Source organism: Culex pipiens, chromosome 2 (assembly GCF_016801865.2).
Source record: "Culex pipiens pallens isolate TS chromosome 2, TS_CPP_V2, whole genome shotgun sequence".
NCBI classification, from domain to species: Eukaryota; Metazoa; Arthropoda; class Insecta; order Diptera; family Culicidae; genus Culex; species Culex pipiens.
This window is the reverse complement of record NC_068938.1, coordinates 115,774,715-115,786,633: the sequence shown is the minus strand read 5'-3', so window position 1 is coordinate 115,786,633 and position 11,919 is coordinate 115,774,715. Positions and strand designations below refer to the sequence as shown.

Genomic DNA, 11,919 nt, shown 5'->3' with positions numbered 1-11,919 from the left:
GTTTTTTCCGCTCGCGCAAACCAACTGTGCGAAACATTCTCTCTTGCTCTCAGCTCTCCCACTGCATTGGCAGCAGCAGAGCAAGTCGTCCTCGCCGTGTGCGTGAGAAAGAGTATGGCTGAGCGAGAGAGCAGTGTGGAGAGCGAGCAACACGAGCGCTCTAACCACGACAGGGATGCCTGCTCCTTGATACGTTTGATGACAAAAGTTTTGAACCTAATCATTTTAAATGTAATTTTTACAATCAGAACAGCGTAAACAGTCGGTACAACTCTGTAAAAGCATTTAAAAAAGATTATTACATGAAAAACTTGTAAGTACAATGACCACAAAATCCGCACATCTGGCACCTCTGCCCTGCCCTGCGCTACTACAGCTCCTTGCTGAGTGGGGGCTTCGAAACGTAAACAGAGCGCTTGCTGGAACTGGAGCTGGAACCGGTCTGCCTCCCCCCTTTCATCTGTTTCGGATGTGTTGGTGTTTGCGTTGGAGCGTTCCGATGGAGCAGTGTTGCACCGTGGAGCACATGGCGTCCGAGACTTGTGGTGTTTACAACCCACACACACGCTGATAAAATTCCTCCACGAGAGAGCCTCAGAGAGGGAGAGCGAGCATAAGTGGATCATTTCACAGCTGGTAAATTTCGATTGGAACATGCGCTTTTACGGTACGCGCCATGATTGCAACGTGTTGATGTATGTGACGTCAAATTTATTATGGCCGCTTGGAGTCGCTGAGTAGCCCTGCCGACGTATGACTCTTTGTAGTTGTTGGCTGGTGGTGGCGGCGGTTTTACACCTCGTTTTGCTCACACCACAATAACAAACGAACGCCACACCACGCGCGCTGACTTTGGGGAGGGGGCTCGGGTCTGAGGGGGTGGTTGGTTAGCTCGGTTGGTGAGAATAATACATTTTCGCACAGGCGAGTGAGGCCAGCGGGTTAAGTGATGATTGCCCTTTGCTGGTCTCGATTGTTTTCATTGTCGGAAAAATGGGTGCTCGTGGGTTTCGGAAGCGAGGGAGGAAGTGGCTCCATTGAAGACATGTGTTAAGTGTAACAGCTTTTTACATCTAGTTCATATCAGATGTGTCATGTTGAGGGACCGTGGAGTTAATTTTATATCAGTTTGTATTTGTGTATATTTAATATTGTCTCTACTTGATTTTACTTTTATTTTATTTGGTATATAGTATATAATGTATGGCATGTATAAGGCAACCAACTCTTGCTGAGCAAAAATCCGTACACTTTGCCGATATGACACCATGGTACAGTAGTTGTTTTTTAGGAATTATTTAGACAAATTAAATTAAATAAATTTGAGAATTACAAATAAAAAACTGTGTCGTTTTTACAGCTAACAAATTTCACAAAATGCTATCAGAGTGCTTATGACTTGCACGTTTAAAAGTATTCATAAAAAACCGTGATTTGAATCAAATCATTATGGTCTTCATTTTTTTAAACGATTAAAAGTTTACGAAATGTCAAGTTTACTTTTACGAATGATATCGTTCTCTGTGTTTTCACGAACTCTTTTCCAGAGTTTTTTTTTTTTACTGAACAGGTCCTATAACATGTGAAACACAACAGTTAATAGGACCTCTAAAAAAACTCTAGATTTGTTGGTTCAAATGTTAAAGGTTTTCACAAGTTTTAGAAAGCCTTTGGATCTTTAAATGGATAAATCTTTTTAGTAATGAATGTCTGAAAGAACAATTCTAGAGTGTTTTTTTAAATGTTCCTATTAACATATGAAGGAAATAAAATAAAATAAAGAATCATGTTTTAATTTAGAAAACCCCGGAAAACTCTCCCTTTTTAAATCAAACTCACAGTTAAATTATAATGTCTAATTAACAAAAGCTTTGTCCAAATAAAAAATTCCGGCCTGTTAAAAATCCGCGAAGAGGGTTGAAAATCCGAATGGTAAGGAAAAAATCCGTACAGTTGGTAGCCTAAGGCATGTACATAATGTAGTAATTTGTAATTTTTATATTTTGACAAGTTTAGAATTTAGTCCTACTTATTTCGATCCATATCAACATAGATGTAAATAAATTATTTTTCAAAACTTTTCTGTGATACACTTCAGACTCGATTATCCGAAGCCTCGATTATCCGATGTTTCGATTATCCGAAGTTCGATTATCCGAAGGTTTGTATTGAACTTCGGATAATCAAACCACGAAAATAATATTTTTCGTCTTTTTTTTATTTTCTCGCTTTTAACATTCTGTTTTCTGTTAACCCATTTTAGTCAAATTCGATTTGTTTTATGCCTTTTAAATAAGAAAATGTATTACTTTCAATATTTGATCACCATCTCGGTCGCCATCTCGGATTTAAAAGTTCTTAATCACATTCGCGTAGTTTAGAGGTCATACTTAACCTGAACAATCAAAAATATGACATAAAAATAAACATCGTGATTCGATTATCCGAAGGGAAATTTTGCCAAGGCCTTCGGATAATCGAGTCTAGACTGTACTTGAAAACGCTTGTTAGGAAATCGCAGGTTTTGTTATTCCCAAACTGTATATTTAGAAAATGGTTTTGGTGTGGTATCTTCAGCAAAGTTTTTAGTGTTGATAATTCACATTTGTTAATGCACCATTAGACAAAGTGTAACATAAGGTGAAATGTAATACCTCTTAATTTTATTGATTTATCACATCCAGTTTAAGAAACTGAGCAGATTTGTAATCAGTGAGTGGTTTTGTAAAATTACCTGAGCCAATACCTGATTTTTCGAACCGATTTTGAAAGGGGGGCGTTATAAACTTAAAAACAAAATATTTGCAACGGCCTAAAGTGTTTTATCAAATTCCTCTGAAACAGTGGGAAAATTTTGACCAATTTTGACGAAATAATAATGTTGCGCCAAAATGATGTCTCAAAACGAATGCTTTCTCTGAAACGGAAAATTTTAAACCACCTAAAGAAATGACTTGAAATTGTGGAAAATTTTCTAAGTCAGGTATTATTATTATATATTTTTTTTTAATTTGGTATTATTTTGGTATTAAAATGTTTTATTAAATTCCTCTGAAACTATGGAAAAAAATTTACCAATTTTTACAAGATAATAAGTTTTGCGCTAAAATGACTTGATACCCAAAAATGTTAATGCTGATTTTCACATTTTTTGATACACCCACTAAGATTTTTTTTTAAATCGTTGAAATTTCTCTCAGTCTCTCAGTCAATCGACAGATTTATGAATTTTGGTGAATTTTAATCCAGTTTCATTTTGATAACACTTATTTATCAATCTTGTTATTTTTCAAAAGATTCAAGAACTTCAAGCACAGCCCGTTCATCAATGACAAATGCATTCGATGTGGTGAAGAATATCACTAAGAACAACATGGAATCATCAGGTGAGTAGATTTGGCTGTTGAATATGGATCATTTCCGTTTTTTTACTAACTGCAACTGCTGCACTAAAAATGGTATGCAAATACCAAATTTTGGTATTACTTTTGCAAATACCAGCGACCAAAATGTGCTCTTGGTTGCCCAGTAATAGATGGTAAAATACTATGAAATCATACCAAAATCATGCATGTGGAAGACCACGGGAATACCAAAATCTGGTTTTCCAAGGGCGCGGGAATACCTAAAAATAAAACCATGGTAATACCAAGTCCCGCCCGTGTGGATCAATCGGACCGCGCACTGGACTCACAATCCAGAGGTCGCCGGTTCGAATCCCGCGGCGAGCGCTCCAAAATTATTTGTGTAAATATGGGTATTCGGCGCCGTCGCTCCGTGCCATACTTTCATACACTTAGGGAGCCCAAGGCGGCGAAGTCCTTGTAGATAAAAGGAAGACACTAGTGGTTGGTACTAGCAATGGTGGCCGACAGCAAGTCAACTTCGTTTTTAATACCAAGTTTTGGTATTCAAGCAACGTACAAAAATCGAGAAGACCTCAACTTGGTATTGAAATGGTTTTATTTTGAGGCATTATTTTAACCTTGGAATAACATGATTTGGTATTGTTGTGCCCTTCCACATACAGGACTTTGGTATGATTTCATGGTATTTTACCATCTATTACTGGGCAACCAAGGGATCATTTTGGTCCCTGTTTTTTGCTCAAGTAATACCAAAATTTTGTATTCCCGTTTTATTTACCCCTGCTCATTCATGATACTCAAGACCACTCTTGGAATGATCTGGCCACATTGGAACCTGTTCCAGGTTCCCCGGAGAAATCCGGAATACAGGAAGAATTGGTGTTGTTCGAGGAATATATTTTCCTGCCGATATGAGTATCCTAGTACAGAATTATCGAAATCAAACTCATTAATGATACTCAAGACCACTCTTGGAATAATCTGAACACTTTGGAACCGGTTCCAGGTTCCCCGGAGAAATCCGAACTATGGGAAGAATTGGTGTTGTTCGAATATTCCCCGAACAACACCATATGTTCCCGTACTCCGGGTTTCACCGGGGAACCTGGAACCGGTCTCAAAGTGGCCACATCGGTCCAAGATTGGTCTTGAGTATCATGAATATGTTTCACTGTGATATGAATTTGATAAAGATTATCACATAATATTTCAATATTTTGTCAAGACAAATCGTATAAAACGAGTTGAAAAAAAGTTTATTTATTGGTTCGCCCATAACTTAGAGTAAATGGGTCTATTTTTGACTTTTCATATAAGGAACATCATCTGGACATCTGTCCCTATTTTTGGCTTTCTGAATTTTGAAAATCCGCCCTCAAGGAGTTAAGATACAGCTGATCATAATCGACTTCCGACTTTTTTGAAAAAAAGTTGTTTCATTGATTCGTACATAACTTAGGGTAAATGCATCTTTTTTGACTTTTCAAAAAAGGAAAATTATCTTGACATCTGTCACAAAACACAATCCGTCCAAGGGGAGCCGAGATACAGCATGTCAAAGTTGGACTTTCGACTTTTTCGCGAGCATGGGAGTTTAAGTGTTAACACCTGTTTACCGGCTGTCCTCGAATGCAGCTTCCGGGGACAAGGACGCGGCTGATCGTCTGGGGAAAGTGGCAGAAGATTAGGAGTTCTGCGGCAGGCCACAGTCCTTGCGGAGTCTTCCGGGAAGGATTAAAACGTGCGATGCGGCTGGCCCCCTGATGCAACTCTTGGTCGTGTTACGGTCGGTCACTAATCTTGGACCGTGGCGCGGCTGACCGTTTTGGACGGGGCAGAGCACAAAGACGCGGATCTGAAATTGAAAATTCACAAAAATCAGCAAATAAAACGTAAACAATTTTTGGTGATTTAATTTCTCACCTATTTACCGGCTCTCCTCGGCTGCAGCTTCCGGGGCAAGGAAATCCGTGACGCGGCTGACCGTCTTCCGGGAGGGACTTCACCGTGCGATGCGGATCGGGTTGGCCACAGCTCCAGGTAAATGGGAATGAGCGTAGAAACACTTCCGGCCGGAACTGAAAAGAAAAACACACACAAAACATTTTTTTTAATTTCTCACTACTTTCTGCTGTACACCTGAACGTACCTTCCGGGGTCAAGGAAATCCGTGGCTGACTGTCTGGGGAAAGTGGCAGAAGGGAGTCGTGCGGCGCGGCTGACCGTCTGGGGCAACTCTTGGCCGACCGTCTGGGGCGTGCGAAGACTTCCGGGAATATGTGCGGCGCGGCGCGGCGATCGTGGAGGAAGTGCTGGAAAGCAAACAAACAAAAAAATAAACACAAATTAACACGGGGACAACGAAAAGCGCAGTTTAATTTCAAGTTTTCTCACCTTTCCGATGTGTGTCAACTTTTCACAATGGCGGTGTTCTCGTAGCTGAAAAAATATACGAATGAAAATCAAGATGGCGACAGTTTGACAGCTCGAAAATAGCGTAACGCTCTGAGAGAATAGGTCTATTCCCGTACTGCAGAATTCTGCAATTCTGCACAAAAACGGCAGCAGAGCGTTCCCGTACTTTTCTGCAACAAAAGTAACTTTTCTCTCAGGCAGAACTTCTGCAGTGAGAGAGGTAGAAGTTGCAGCAAAACCGTTCCCGTACTTTTCTGCAAGCTCTCTCTTCTCTTTCTTGTTGAAAAGTTACTACAATTTGGTGTGATGGATGTTGACTACACGCTTACATAAAATTTGCAAGTTGGGTGAAATTTAGCATTTTATTATAAGTTGTAATAATAAATGATTTTGGGGTAGTTTTTTTATCTATGGTTTTATTGAGACCGATTTTTTTTATGCTGACGATTTCAGGCTTAGTTCATTTATGTAAATGATATAGCGATTTTTTTCAGTGTTATTATTTTTACCTGATCAAAAATTGATAACTTTAGCCATATTATTACAGCACGCTTAGTACCCCAACAAAAATTGTACTATAAACACAAATTGTTTTTAAAAACTTTTAAAAGACACATTTCTTTTGAGTTTCATAATTTCAAATAGATATTTGTTTAGGAACGAGTTTAGGAATAATTTTTGATCTTCAATTGTTTTCGAATATACCTCGGAATATACTAAATATGTGTGTTAAATAACAGGTAATTTGTATTGGCAAATAATTATGTATACCTTTAACGGTGCTACCAATTTGTATTCTTACATGAACCAAAAAAATGTTATTTTGTCGAAATTAAAATTCTTAAATTGTTAAATTGTTAAATTCTTAAATTCCTAAATTTTTAAATTCTTAAGTTCTTAAATTCTTAAATTCTTAAATTCTTAAATTCTTAAATTCTTAAATTCTTAAATTCTTAAATTCTTAAATTCTTAAATTCTTAAATTCTTAAATTCTTAAATTCTTAAATTCTTAAATTCTTAAATTCTTAAATTCTTAAATTCTTAAATTCTTAAATTCTTAAATTCTTAAATTCTTAAATTCTTAAATTCTTAAATTCTTAAATTCTTAAATACTTAAATTCTTAAATTCTTAAATTCTTAAATTCTTAAATTCTTAAATTCTTAAATTCTTAAATTCTTAAATTCTTAAATTCTTAAATTCTTAAATTCTTAAATTCTTAAATTCTTAAATTCTTAAATTCTTAAATTCTTAAATTCTTAAATTCTTAAATTCTTAAATTCTTAAATTCTTAAATTCTTAAATTCTTAAATTCTTAAATTCTTAAATTCTTAAATTCTTAAATTCTTAAATTCTTAAATTCTTAAATTCTTAAATTCTTAAATTCTTAAATTCTTAAATTCTTAAATTCTTAAATTCTTAAATTCTCAAATTCTTAAATTCTTAAATTCGTAAATTCTTAAATTCTTAAATTTTTAAACCCTTGAACTTTTAATTTCTACGCCATCTTGAATCATAATAAATACACATTATTTGAAGTCATATTTTAGGTTAGAAACTCAAGTTAAGAGGATTTGGAGATTGGAAATTTTGACTGTTCCTATTTTATTTATATTTGAGTTTTAAAAATTTTGATTTACAGAATTTTTTAATTTTACGTGTATTTGAAATTATAATTTCTTTAAGTTTCTTCCTTTTTATTTTTAACTGTAGCTTTTGAATTTGTAGTGTTCTGAGCTCATAAATATTAAAACAAAATGTTATTTTAATTCGAATTTTTTTTTCATCTTTTTTTTATTTTGATTTTTGAAAATTAAGATTCTTTTTGAACTTTAATCATTTTGAAATATTTAGTTTTTAATTATTTGATTTTTTGAGCTCAAAGCTCAATTTATTGTTTTTTATTTTTCTGATATAATTATTTGCATTTTTAAATTTCTCAAATATCTGATTTGATGTTTTTTTTAAGTTTCTTGATGTGGAAATATTTTTTTTTTATATTTTTAACTGTGGATTTCTTAATTTCCAGATTGCTTTATTTATGTGTATCAAAATTTTTGAGTTTTTGATCATTTCTATTTATCTATTAAACATGTATTTAAGGTCCCTTCTATATAAAACTTTGTTTTTCTTTTTTATCATATTTATTAAACGTACCTGCCACTCTCATTTGTAAAATTGTTTACCTAATGTAAAATTTTTAAGTTGTTTCTAATATATGATTTCTACCTAAGCATAATTAATTTCTAGTTACTCAATAAATAATACATCCTTGATTTTTTAAACAAAATGTTGTGCTGCATAAAACAATAATGTCCCAGTTCAAGAGGTAACCTTCTTTCAATTACTTTTTTTGTCAACCATTTTTTTTTAATATTTTGAAATAATTAAAAAAATAATACCCAGTTTGAGTAAATCCACTCAACTGTGTACAATGTTGCAGAAAAAGTACTGGAACGCGCTACCCAGGCAAATTGTTTGCCGCTTCTCTCCTTGCAAAACTTCTGCAAAAGAGAGAGATGAAGAGAGCGAGCTGAAAAGTACGGGAACGTGCTGCAAAAAAGTGACTTATGCTGGCTGCAGAATTCTGCAGAAGCTGCAGAAATCCTGCAATTCTGCAAGTACGGGAATAGACCTAATGTGTCAAACGGTGGCATCGGAAATGTTTACGAATGTTGTCGATTCTGACGACATTGTGATCGAATGTGAAGAAAACGTTTTTGAATTCGATAACAAGCAATGTTTTCGATTTCATAGCATAATGTTTTCAAATTTAGGGGGCAGGATTTCTATCCGTGTATGTGTAATAAGAATAAATTTTTGTTCATGATTTATCCAAGCTATGTTAGTTTTGTTTAGAGCGTTTGTGATGCTAATTGTTTTGTTTAACTAAAAAAAGTCCCATATCATCGTTGATCGGGAGACACGGCGTCATGTGAATAGTTGCATTTACTTTTGAAATTATGGCTAAAATGTTCAAATTGAGCTCATGCTCATTTTTTGGAAAAAAGCCCAATAAAAATTATTTGGGAAATACTGTGAAATTTTAAATATTTAATTGATAAATCGTTTCTTTAGCTTAATTTTTTAATTGAAGCATTTTAAAAGATTTATAACAAGCAATTGAAAACAGTTTACAAATCAGAAAGTATTTCATATCAGATCTACAACTATTTTTTGACGACGTTGTTCGTTAGAATATTCTTAAATTATTTTAGTATTTCTTAAATTTTAACAATATATTTAAAAACTGCTTTTAATGAAGTTTGACCTGAACTTTATTAAAATAATAAAATTTTATTTTTGTAAAAATTAAGGAAAGCAAAAAACAACTTTATTACACCAATTTTTATGATTCTAGTTTTGATGAATTAGAGGGTCATGACGTGCTTCAATTTGGAGGTATTTAAGCAAATTAATTTTTTTTAAATTTTAATAAAATAACAAACAAATGTTAACATTGAGTGTATCTCTTTCACATTTTTTTACGTTTATTTAGAGCAGTTTTAAGAGTACCGTGAAACGGTCGTGAAATTTCAATGTTTAGTAATGTATTTAAGTCTACTCTTGAATTTTGGCCAAATCACAACAAGCAACTGTCCACCTAAGCGCACGTGTTTGTGTCGTCAATTTTTCCCTCTTTTCTGTTTGTATCAACGAGTCCGCGGAAGGGGGTGGGGGTCTCTCTGTCGCATGTCAACCGGTCGACCGGGCGTTACGCTTGTCGGTCGGTCGGAGTGGTTTGCGCCACCACCAGCCCAGCACCACATCACCGTCGAGCATGTGTCGGAGGTGTCAGCGGGAGGAGAAAGTTGTCACCACGCCAGGGCCAGAGAATAGGAAAAAGGAGAGAAAATGTCAGCAGTGTAGAGTATCATTTATATTAAGTGACAGTTTTTGCAACAGAAAGCGACACGTAAAAAATAGCAATATGTCATGTTAATTTCGTTTATAATGTACACGATCCATTCTGGGGGTTTGGCTTTTTAGAGGTTCTCATTCTTGTGACCATAGTTGTTCCTAAATAACGAGGTGTGTTGTGTCTGGCGGGCTGAAATATGACTTATTGGCACAAAGAACCCCAGATCGGACTGATTTATAATGTTCAAGCTAAAATAAGAGAATAAGCTAAATATAAATAGAATGCAAATTCATAATACAAAAGTATTTACATTTGAATTTTCATTTAAATGTGAATGACCATGGGTTTCCATTGAACATACAACGAAAAGAAGCGTTCTAGTTTACAAATGAAAAATGTTATTCTTGGACAAATCCTTCAGTAAGTTTTTTTTTAAACCAGCCCTGCTTCTATGTTTGTACTTTTGTCACTAGTTTTGCTGGTGCGTGGTTGAAAGTCTCTCGCAGCATGTCACTGTCGTCAGGCATGTCAGTTCACGCGCGATGTTTGGCATGACATGTGTTCGTTTGCTTGCTATTTATCTAGACAGCATAACAGAAAAGACCGACAATACGAGACGCAGCGCGCTGGGATAGAAGAGAAAGACAGAGTGAGTGGGAGAGAGGTAGAACACCGCCGGTGAGTTTTCATTTTACTGGCTGTCAAGTTGTTTATGCTGTGAACCAACATACCTACATGTACGTAGCTACGTGTACATCCGACCTTCAATGCCCACACTCCGCTTGGCACCCCGTTTTTGCCTGTCGTGATGCCCATCAACATCATTCTGCCATGTATCACAATTTCAATTATCACGTCGTGGAATCTGCCTCTCATGACTCGACCCGACTTGGTCGCATGCATTTCGTGTAAATGGGATTCTTTTTTTTTTGCTCCTCATCATCATTCATCCTGGTTTGTGTTGTCACGTTGACATTTTGTGACATCTTTGCTTCTTTGTTGTGGATTTTTTTGTCCTGCTGGATGAACTACATTTTAGGTCCTTTCTAGTGGTTTCTGGTAATAGGGTTTTCCTATTGGTTTCCTCGAATAATTACTTTACTCTATTATGAGTTGAACTAGCACTGGTTGAAAAACTCAATAATAAAGAATTGAAAGTTTATGTTCTGTTTTGCTAAGCATTCAGCACAATAACAGCATAAAAATGGCATTCTGGCAGATAACGTCATGATTCGAAATCCGGACACTTAGTAGCATATCATTTATTTCTGTTATAGCTGGCAAAAAATCATGTAATAAGTTGGAAATGTAGAAATATAATCAGGATGTAGTATAAACAATCAGTTTTAAGAGAATGCATACAAAATATGTCTTTTCTAACAATTTTTCATCAGAAATTAAAAATTAAATTAACTTGTTGAGCTTCGAATCCCGGACACTGATAAAGGCTAATTCAAAATTTGGACACTTTTGCTTCGAATTCCGGACACTCGATTTTGCTAATGAATTGCACAAATTTGGACTGAAATGTTAGTGAATGGCGTTCTTTAGCTGTTAACATCAAAACAATCGATATTTTATATGAAAATTTGCTAGAATTTAAGGAAATCAAAAACCCCGGTGTTTCGGACGCGTATGAAATATTTCAGTGAAATGTTTCGCATTTTTGGTAATCTTATAATCTTAATTTATTTAATTGTTTTGACATTAACTACAGCGTTCAAACAAACTTTAAATGAAAGTTGACATTAGAATTCATCAGATAACACAGTTTGGCAATCACAATGCGAACTTATATCCAAATAATTGATAAAACAAGATGAGGTGTCCGGTTTTCGAAGCGTCCGGAAATTCGAATCATGACGTTATATTCCTGAAATTATAGTAAAAAATAACATTTAAAAAACATTAAGCTGATTTAAGAGATTTTTTTTAAGAAGCGTTTTTTTATTTAAAATGCTGTATATATTGTCCTTTTGTCTGTGTTGTACCGTTAGAACTGATGGAATCTGCGCCGAGTTTTTATCTCCCTTCCAAGTATTTATTTCTTGTTTCCAAGCACCAAGGCGGAATCACTGCTTTGATCTTAGTTGGAGGAACAAAAGGATTGTTTGGTTTTCGGATTTAGGATGGCTTTTGATCACAATTTATTGTATGACTACCAGACATCAAATCATGAATCAATCGACAAACGTTTGGTCGGCTTCGTGGTGAGTGAGCAGCCCAAACAAAAACAACGAATAAATCTGTCAAGATTTATAACCATTCGTCTTGAG

General features: G+C 35.1%; 1 long non-coding RNA gene across 1 annotated transcript; it reads right to left on the bottom strand.

Annotated features, from left to right (window-relative positions):
- Nucleotides 1-4,553: 4,553 nt before the first annotated feature.
- On the bottom strand, nt 4,554-6,127 carry LOC120425456 (uncharacterized). Its single transcript, XR_005606525.2, has 4 exons — nt 5,763-6,127; nt 5,518-5,680; nt 5,292-5,446; nt 4,554-5,223 (listed from the first exon to the last, which is right to left on the bottom strand). It is a non-coding gene; the product is annotated as an uncharacterized LOC120425456 (long non-coding RNA).
- Nucleotides 6,128-11,919: the final 5,792 nt, after the last annotated feature.